We start from the raw sequence: 10,780 nt of genomic DNA on the forward strand, positions 1-10,780 counted from the left end.
TCCTGTTTCTCTTAAGGATACATTCTTTCCTGGGAAGCTAGCTTGATGTTCAGCTTCCTTCGCAAATAGGCTTCTGCCAGACTGTTTTCAAAGCATGCTCATATATGTCCAAATTCCAGTAGAAGTCATACTTAAATGCCTTTCCAGAAGCCTTCTTAATCTCTATAAATCAGTTTCCTTTAGATCAGACACACCAGTCCATGAAAGATGCCCAGAGAACATCTAACATTTAAGTAGCATTGTATTGATTTTTTTTACTAGAGAAATAGGAAATATTATTGTATGTATATATAAGGGTTATTTAGGTGTCTTCTGAAGGTCCTGCTGCCTCCCAGTGTTCCTTGGTGATAAACTGCGATACCCCATCAATCTCCTCCTCAGAAGACAGTCTCTCCATTGCCCCAGCCACCATGTTCCCCAGACAGCCAAGAGGGCAGCACAGCTGTTGACCTTGTTCAGGGTCAACAGGAACAGGATCAGCAGCAGAGTGACACAGCTGAAGGCCAGCACCACAGCCAGCAAGTCCTTCAGTGTCTTACAGGAGGCTTTAAACCAAGATACTGGTGGCTTCTTGAACTTCAGCAGCTCCATGACCACCATGTCTATGTTCCCTTCCCCAGGGAACTCACGGTGACTTTAGGGTAGAAAGAACTTTTAAAACATATTTTGGTTACAGATACTCTGCCTTTACTATTTTTTGAATAATGCAAACTCAAGCAACTTCACAAAAAGATTCTACAGTAGTCCTTCCTTATCAGTGGCTTCCTTTTTCACAATTTCAGTTATCTACGTCAACTGTGATTCAAATATTAAATGGAAAGTTCCAGAAATAAACAACTCATAAGTTTTAAATTGCATGCTATTCTGAGCAGCATGATGAAATCTTGTGCCATCCTGCTCCATCTCCCTGGAGGTGAATCATCCCCTTGTCCAGCATATCCTGCCAGTTAGTCACTTAGTAGACATCTGGGTTATCAGAGCGGCAGTTTCAGCATTGTAGTACTTGTGTTTAAGTAACCCTTATTTTACTTAATAATGACTCCAAAGCACAAGAGTAGTGATGCTGGCAATTCAGATATGCGAAAAGCTGTAAAGTGCTTACTTTAAGTGAAAAAGTGAAAGTTTTTAACTTAATAAGAAAAAATATTTATATGCTAAGGTTGCTAAGAACTACCATAAGAACAAATTTCAATTCATGAAACTGTGAAGAAGGAAAAAGAAATTCATGCTAGTTTTGCTGACACACCTCAAATTGCAAAAATTATGGTCATAGTGCATGATAAATGGTTAGTTAAGATGGAAAAAGCATTAAATTTGTACACTAAGACGTTTCGAGAGAGAGAGGGAGAAAGTGACCACATTCACATAACTTTTATTAAAGTGTATTGTTATAATTGTTTTATTTTTATTACTATTGTTGTTAATCTTTTACTATTGTAGCTATTGTTAATCTCTGTGTCTAATTTATAAATTAAACTTTATCATAGGTATGTATCTATAAGAAAAACCATAGCATAATGGATTTGGTACTATCCATAGTTTCCTGTGTCTACGGGGCATCTTGGAACATATCCCCTGAGGATAAGAAGGGACCACTGTAATTCAATTAAATTCAGGTAATCCCTGATAGTTTACCTTTCTTTTTTTTATCTTCTATTAAGCAACTCTTTCTCTTCTCTTTTCCTTGTCTCCTTGCTATATTCCTTGTTGCTCTCAAGCATGACTCTTTTTATGGGAAAATATGTTAGAATACTAGTTGAGAATGATTTTTCTTAGAATTATGTAAGTCAGAATAATGCCTGAAGCTTCATTTTTAGTAAGTTGTAGTGTTTGGTTTTTAAAAAAATTAAAAAGAGAAAATAAACTCCCCTCTCTCTCTCTCTCTCTCTCTCTCTCTCTCTCTATATATATATATATATAAAATAGAGTACATGTATTTAATGTATTTTCATCAAACGGATTTCATGTGTGTGTGCTTAACATCCTCCTAATTCTCTTAGGTTACATGTGAGCCCAAATGTTTTCACATTTGATACCACTGGTGAAATAATGGGATACAGCAAAGTGAAATAGTGGATTTAATATTTATTAGTGTGTAATGCTATGAGCTAAGTGGTAAACATTTGGGTCTGTTCTCTTATTTTCCCCAAGGGATTAATTTGGAGAGGAATGGTGGGAGGATCCTGCTATCACTGGTTCACAGATACCTAAGCATGATGACTTTCATTTTAAGGTAAATATGGGGAAAAAACGGCATAGATTACCACAGGAATATGGACAATTTGTAGATGATCATTTCATTTTACAAGAAAATAAAAATAACGGGTTGAGAAATTATGCATATTATATGTTTACAACACACTCATAGTAATTAAATGTTGCTTATTACAACATTAATGATTGAATAAGATTAAAATAAAATATCTAGCTTTAACATATTAAATTATTTAATCCTTATATTATTAGGGAAGTATTATGGTAAGAAGAATATTATGATATTACAGAAATAGAAAGTAAATAAATAAAGTTAGAAGAGCAATTCATGAGTGCCATGGACACAAAACCATACCAAATATTTATGTTGTGAGATTCCTGTCCACAAAGGCTAAGGCAAACCTGGCCAAAGCCAAGTTTTGTACCAAGAGCTCAATTATGCTGCTTTGTTTCTGAGAGTACTTCAAAGTGGGCAAGTCTGAACAGCAGTTGGCAAATCCAGGCTGAGGAGTGCCAAGAGCAGTACCCAAGAACTAAAGTTCTACATCAGGGCTAAGAGGCTTGTATTTTGAAACAACATGAGTTGAGTCAACATGAAGGAGCAGCCACTGAAGAGTGCAGAGTCATGAACAACTTTGAGATTCTAAGAACTTATTTTCAGTGTTATTGATTCCTGACCTGTTGTCAGAGAAACTATAATCAAGGATCAACATGATGTTGGAAAGCTATGGATGACTAGATACCACTCTCAGGGTAAAATTGGTTGGTAAAACATTTTTTAGTGAGAATTCATTCAACAGAGCAATTATTAAGTACCAAGTATGTACCAAAAACTATAGAATGAATTGCAGATACAACAGTGACTAACATATGGTCCTTGCTCACACCTGGAAATGAGAAATTGTAATGCACTTGTTGAACGCTCCAGTGAGGATTAGTAGAAGGTGCTGTGGGAGCACAAGGATTATCACTGCACTTGGTCTCAGTTGGTCAGGGAAGACTTTCCAGATGAATAATGTCAAGACAGACCTTAAAATTGCATAAGAATTATCTAGATAATGGGAGAAGTCAGGGTGGACCCTGTACAAAGGCTTACAGTTTAGTGTTCAAGGAATATGAATCATAGGGGGCTAAAGCAAGTGTGGAAAGATAGATTCTGGGATCTCGGCTCTCCTTTTCATATTTTTGGGTGGGGGGAGTTGGTCAAGTAATACTGTTGAATTTATAAGACACAGAAAGTTTCTTCCATTAACATTTTTTCATGGGTAAAGAGCAGTATTTTTCATTAGTTGCTTGTATAATTAGAAGAAGCAGCACACACATCACCTGCTTATAAACATGTTTTAAGTACACACAGGAAAAGCTTTTCTGGTAAAAGATGGAGGTTACCTTGGAGAAGCACTTTTCGTTTGTTCTGTTGAACTACATTACACTTGGCTCATCCTGGATTCTTTAGACCAATGGACATTATGAACTTTTAGGAACTTTGTAATGGAATTTGTATCCTAAGAATGATCATTACAGGACTCTGCCACCTTTAGTAGAAAGTGAAAATTTGGATTTAGTAAAAATATAACACATAGTACCAACTTATCTACAAATATTTTAAAAATTTTCATCAGAAAGTGATTGCAAACCTAGGATTGATCATAAAGGATGTTGACTCAAGATTGACAGATATATAAAAGCAAACCCAAACTTAATCTACCAATTTTTTTTCTCCTTGACCAGATTTCAAGTGGAATGTGTTAACAAATCATGTTTAAAAAAATAATAAACAAAAATTCTATTTAAAATAATGTGTTTAGTGTGAAAAATGACAATATGGTAGAATGTAGAATGTAAAATAAATCTAGATTAATGAATAAAGGACAAAAGAATGTAAAGAATCACATGAAAGAGAGAATGGAAGAAAGTAACTCAGCTTCATTTTTTATTTTTCTAAATATTTGTTCTCTTACATCTCTCAGAAATTAAAAAAAAATTTTTTTCATGTAGGAAATCTATAGATTTTAATGATAATCTGTGCTGTCTTTATTGTAACAAGACAATGTGCATATCTTGTAGAAGCGGTAGGATTTGATGTCATCTTTCATGTGACTGGGGGAAAGAGATCTGCACAGAAAACAGTAGTTGTCACAAGTAACACAGATTATGACTTAATAGAGATGTTTCCTCAATTTTTGTCCTACGACAAAAGATCTCTGGGATTAAAAATTATATCACGATAAATGGTAATATTTGCCTATCTTTCCAAATGCAGCTTTGCTTTCAAGAGCAGTTTAATTCAGTCTGGTGAAGAGCTTGCCCCCAGTACTGACAAGAAGGTGAAGAGCCCTCCAGTATTCAGGCCACAGGAATAAGTTTTCATTAAGCACCTACTTTAACATGAAACTTAAAGATAACTCTGGTATGGAAATTTTAAAATTTCCCTTTAATCATTTATTTATTTATTCTGGAAATTGGAGATAAAGTTGATTTAAGGCAAAAGGTGATGGAATAAATTAGAATTCCAAAGTTAGCAAATTACATGTATAAATGTGTGTATATGTGTATATATATATAATATATGTACTCTTTTGAACACAAATTTTGTTTTCATTTTTAATATAAACATGTCTGTTTATAAAATCATGGAAGGGATTTTTTTTAAAACAAACCATAGTAGAGCTTACATAATCAGAAAAATGTTAAAATTCAAAGTATTCTTTCTGGGAATTCATACGTTCATCCTAAATATGCTGCTATTTTTCAAACCACATTTAGAATCACTCTTTTGAGATTTTTTTAAAAATTGCTATTTTACAAGCCACACAGTAAAATTCATCTCTGTGTATCATAATTAAGTGACACATTTTAGAAACCAAATACCCTATTATCCAGCTTTATCTCTCTGTCTATCTTCACGTTTAATTTTGGCTATGAAATATTTTTCATTGCTGCTAAGCAAGAAAAATCAAAAACACAGTCAAAAGATTAAGATTTAGCTCTAGGGAGGATATTTTTTTTTTACTTGCCATTCATGCAAGATCTTAGTTCCCTCACCAGGGATCAAACCCATGCCCCGCCGGCAGTGGAAGCGTGGAGTCCTAACCACTGGACTGCCAGAAAATTCCCTCTAGGGAGGATATCCTTGGTAAGTGCATAAATGCATGATATATTAAGTGAATTAAAAAATATACATATTCTCAGTTTAGAAGATAATTTCAAGAGTTTCAAACTGACAAATCTCAGCAACAGTAGAAATCTGCAACTTCCGGACTTGGCCACCTAAGATGGAACTGGAATCATTTGAAAGAGTAAGTGCTTTTATGTTTATTCAAAAAACATCAGATGGCTTTATAGGCACACTGTGTATAGAAAACAGTCTATGCACACAAAAATGAATATATGAGCATGTCCTTTTACCAAAAGGAAGCAATTATAATCAGTAGCAAGTAATTATTTTAGTGAAAAGTACATTTGCTTTTCAATTTTATTCCATACTAGAATTTGATCTGAACGTGATCTTGGAGACCATTTAGCCCAACCTACACATTACTTCATAGGCAAGGAAAATGTGGCACAGAGAAATTGGAAGCTAGATGACCTGTCAAAGGTTACATAGTCATAAGTTTTAGTCCATAATGCTTGACCATTGATACAAGATTCTTCCCATCACATTCTGGTGCATCCCAATTAAGATTCATTTTATATGAGACTTACATAATACAAGGTGAGTTTTAAATGTTAAATTACAGAATACATTAATTTGTCTTTTGTGGACTTTAAAAACATAAAGCTGCGTTGCTACTTTGTTTCACATGCCAAGAACTCCATACTTTTTAAAAGTCACATGGGGGTGATTCAGAAAACTGGATCACTTAAGGAAAAGTCTAGGTTTTTTTTTTGTCAGTCACGCTGCTTCTTTTATTATTGCACTTGTACTGAAGAGTGAAATCAGTGTTCATTGACGATTTTATCACTGTTTTTTACCCCGGCACTAAAGTTTGCTGAAGGCTTCTATTCTTTTCATAGCCAGTATTTTACTCTCTTTCCTTGGGAGATTTTTCTAAAATATTTCAGAAAACCTTTTTTGTCTTATTTGTATTTTCTGGTTATCTTTTACAATGACGTATTTAAAACATTCAAAATCATGAGTAGATATAAATTCTTAATATTATCATTGTACAAAACATATTAGACTTTAATATAAATAAAGTAGACTTTATTACCATATCCTTTTGGTAATAAAATATGCAATAGTCCTTCAGTATCTAAGGAAGATTGGCTTCAGGACCCTCAGATGCAGGGGACTGACTGTATTTACTATTGGTATACAATTGCTATTCTTTTGAGTTTTGATTAGTTAACAGATTGAATGTTCCACAATTTTCCTTTTTAATCACAATCCTCTAATTTAAATTTCCAAAGCTCAAGCTTTTTTTGCAAGGGTACCTCAAAATACGTTTCCATGCTGGATGTATTACCTTTTTACAAAAAGTGGCCTTGAGGTACCCAGCGGTGAGGGATCCTGGGAACAGAGCAGAGTTGCTTCATTGCAACTCAACCAGTCTTTAAAAATATACCTTCACGGGCTTCCCTGGTGGTGCAGTAGTTGAGAGTCCGCCTGCCCATGCAGGGGACACAGGTTCGTGCCCTAGTCCGGGAGGATCCCACATGCTGCGGAGTGGCTGGGCCCGTGAGCCATGGCCTCTGAGCCTGCGCGTCCGGAGCCTGTGCTCCGCAATGGGAGAGGCCACGGCAGTGAGAGGCCTGCGTACCGCAAAAAAAAAAAAAAAAAGAATATATATATATGTGTGTGTGTGTGTGTGTGTGTGTGTGTGTGTGTGTATATATATATATATATATATGTACCTTCACACCCACCAAAGGAAGACTAAAGGATATAATCTGAAAAAGTATTTTCGTCTAGAAATAAAATAGGTTTTAGAAAAACATGTTTTAATATTCTTAAAAAAGATGCAAAAAGACATGGTCTCTCCCAAAAAAGGCTGAGACAAAGGCAGAGCAGCTAGTACAGTAGACTGAAGAGTTCAGATTGTAGGACAACACAAACAGAAACAGAATAAAGTCTATATTGAAGGCAGAAAGAAAGGAGTAGATCATTCAGAAATGATTAAGAATTGGCAAGATAAGAATGGTGGGATATTTGTGTGAGGAGATGAGCAGCCTGTGCAAAGACCTTTAAAAAAAAAAGGGTGGGGATGTGGCCTAATCAAGCACTAAACTTAATGTTATCCAAAGGATGTAGAATTCTAGGAAGGGTGGCCAGAGATGAGAAGTAAACAGAATCAGTTCTTGAAGGCTCTAATATGCATTTTTAAGGAATTTATAAATTATCTTGAGGGCAAAGTGGAGCAATTGAAGAGATTTCTTTATTATAGGATTGACACAACGAGACTTGTATATTAGAAAGATTACTCTAGCTGCAATGTGGAAAACAGACTGTGCCTGGAGGCATGGGTGTCAGCTTGTTTTAATCCACAGGGGACAGGATGGTGGCTTGGACAAGGTTAATGCTGATGGGGTTGGAGTGAAGTGATTGAATTCAAGAGATATTAAAGAGAAATATTAAAGTGATAAACTAGGAAAAATTTGATGATTGAATGTGGCAGAAGGGGGAAGAGAATAAAGCAAGGACAAGAATAGGTTTTTACATTAGGTAGCAGGGTTCGTGGCAGTGCCAGTTAATAAGAGGGGAAATGTAGAATAGAAGGAGGCATGATCTTTTGGAAAACATGGTGACATCAGTCCTTTCATGTTGTGTCTGAAGTATATTTATGACAAGTATATGTATGAATGCCAAGTGGCAGTATCTAATAGCAGTTGGATATATGGATCTGGAGCTCAGAAGAAATTCCTGGGATAGAGATATAGGTCTTGAAACTTGGGGAGGATACATATATAGTGTGGTTTACGCATACAATGGAATATGCTTTTCATTGATAAAAAGAAATCAAGTACTGATATATGCTACAATGTAGATGAACCTCCAAAATATTATGCTAAGTGCTGGGCTTACAAAGAGTAAAGGGAAAATTTAGTGCAGTGTTCGAGAAATCTTAGGAAGAGTGTGTTTCAAGAATAAAGAGAAATGAATGGATAAAGAAATTGTGGTATATACGTACAGTGGAATATTATTCAACCATAATAAAGAATGAAGCTGTGAGGTGGATGAACCTCCAAAACATGCCAAGTGAAAGAAGCCAGAGACAAAAGGCCACACATTACATGATTCCATTTGATGTATGAAATATACAGAATAGATAAACCCTTAGGAACAAAATGCAACCTAGATGTTGCTAGGGCTTGGGAGGGAAGTGGAAATGGGGAGAAACTATTTAATGGGTAGGGGATTTTGGTTTGAAGTGATGGAAATGTTCACAGCTACATAGATGTTGTGGATGTACAATACTGTGAATGAACCAAATGCCACCAAATTGTTCACTTTAAAATGGTTAGTTTTATGTTATGTGAATTTCATCTCTATAAATTATTTCCTTTTAAAAAAAGAAGGAAGATAAAATGACAAAAACAAAAGCCACTGTGAAATCAAGGAAGAAAAAGATTGAAAAGTTTCCATTTGTTTTAAAGAGAGCTGTTGGTAGTGTAGTGGGAAGAGGCCAGATTGCAGTGGGTTGAAGAATGAGTAGGATGTTAAGAAGCGGAGATACAAAGTGCTGAATCTGTGAAAAGACTGGGCTGTGAAGGAGAAAAGAAAGATGCATTTCTAGTGTGAGATGGATGTGCTATCCCGGGAAAACTTTGTTTTTTTTAAGATGGGGTGACCTTAACACGTTTAACGGTTCTCAAGAATGATGTCGGAGAAAGTGAGAGGTTGGAGTTGCAGGGCTCTTTCTGGCCACGGGGGAGACTGTGAATGGAGGCTTGTTGGTAAGCATAGTGATGGTAGATTGTGAGATTTCCCATGCAAGTCCTTGTATTTTTAAAACAGGGCACAAGAGGAGAAGAAACTACTGAAACTGAGGGAAGAGAGGATTAGGTGAAGATTTAAGGAAGTGGAGAAGGTTTCAGAGAATCTTTGTGGTGACTAGGAATAAAAGTTGACTTTGAGAAACAAGGGGTTTAGCCCCCTGGGGTTTCTAGTGGCAAGATCTACCAGATGGCATGCTTTCTCCCAAAGCTACCATCTTTGGGGATATAGGTGAAAAGAATGTGGCTAATCTAATTGATCCCTTTAAGATAAATTAAAATAAATTCCACCTTTGTGTGGGACAGCAGACAATGTGAGTAGCGAGAGGACAACCATTCCTCTTTTTTATGACACAAGTTTGCTTAACTTTTTCTAATGAGGGATTGACTGGCATTTGCACATTGCTTTACAGTTTGCACTTTTGTATACCTCCTCTCATTCGATTGCCAATATAACAAAATGGTTTATTATTAAATTTTCATTTGTTAGGTGAGAAAACATAGACTCAGAGGTTGAAATGTGTTAAAGATTCCACATAGGCTTTCAGACTGTCAGGGCTGAGTTTTGGACCATGTCCATGAAGCGTTCAGACTATATTTTGTTTAATAACTGAAGGTGGAATTTACCAAAGTATAAGCTGGAGAGACAAAGACAACGCCTTACCTCTGCAGAAGGCTGCCTAGATTGCACACAAATGAGAGAATGGAGCTTTCTATGAAATCTGACAAATAACAAGGTTGGATGCAATACATAAAATATATATTATATCTTAAAAAAAAATCAATCCTTGGTTCACAGCTCAAAATAGCATTTTTTTTTTTCCTGGTGCCGCAGAGGATGCTCTGGTATTGTATCAAGCAACATTTAGTGAGCAAAAGTAACTGAATGCAATATATTTACCGACAGTAGTGCCAGGGCTTTTTAAGGCACAGTATTGATTTACTTCTTTCAAAACCAAAATGATAGCAAAAGGGGAAAAATGATTCAGGGAAGATACCTGAGGATTTAAAAGTGGCAAACACAAATCCATTAGTTTTAAAATGGGTCAAAAGACAAACCAGAAAACTGTGAACTAGTGAATCAGTGAATTCAACATCTATTATAGGGAAAAAACAGGATATTGTGTAAGGGAGAACGTAGGGAGAAAGAAGCCAAGAAAGGAGCTGGAATAAGAATAGCTTTATGCATTTACAGTCAAGTAAGTACAGATGTTTTCCTCTTACCTGCAGCAATAAATTATGTTTTTTGGTGTTTTATAGTCAGCAGACATGTATAATTTATTTATTAATGATTTTTTAGAATAGTTATAAAACTATTCTGATAGTGTATTTATCATGGGAGAGTTCATGTAAATAAAGCAGGATCTTCTTTAGTCATCTCTGGCCCTGTAGCTCAGTGTGGCTCAGATAAGGCACCCACTGAGATCTAGAAGGGACAGGCTATATTTGCCTTGCTCCTATTGTTTAGAAAACTCTACCTTCAGGTTTGAATTAATAGGATAGCAAGCCCTGAGCAGCTGGCAGCTTAGTGTAGCTACTGTCAGAAGAGGTTTGTTTTGCTCAACTCACAGCTTACTTGGCCAAATTCAAACTCACAGTCACTACAGCATCAGGGAAAATGGGTACAAGG

The 10,780-nt window shown here is 35.8% G+C and overlaps 1 long non-coding RNA gene across 1 annotated transcript; it reads left to right on the plus strand.

The window, feature by feature from the left end:
* Positions 1-1,028: 1,028 nt before the first annotated feature.
* On the plus strand, positions 1,029-4,692 carry LOC137202776 (uncharacterized). Its single transcript, XR_010932781.1, has 4 exons — positions 1,029-1,115; positions 1,488-1,616; positions 2,152-2,233; positions 4,478-4,692. It is a non-coding gene; the product is annotated as an uncharacterized lncRNA (long non-coding RNA).
* Positions 4,693-10,780: the final 6,088 nt, after the last annotated feature.

Source organism: Pseudorca crassidens, chromosome 11 (genome assembly GCF_039906515.1).
Source record: "Pseudorca crassidens isolate mPseCra1 chromosome 11, mPseCra1.hap1, whole genome shotgun sequence".
NCBI lineage: Eukaryota > Metazoa > Chordata > Mammalia > Artiodactyla > Delphinidae > Pseudorca > Pseudorca crassidens.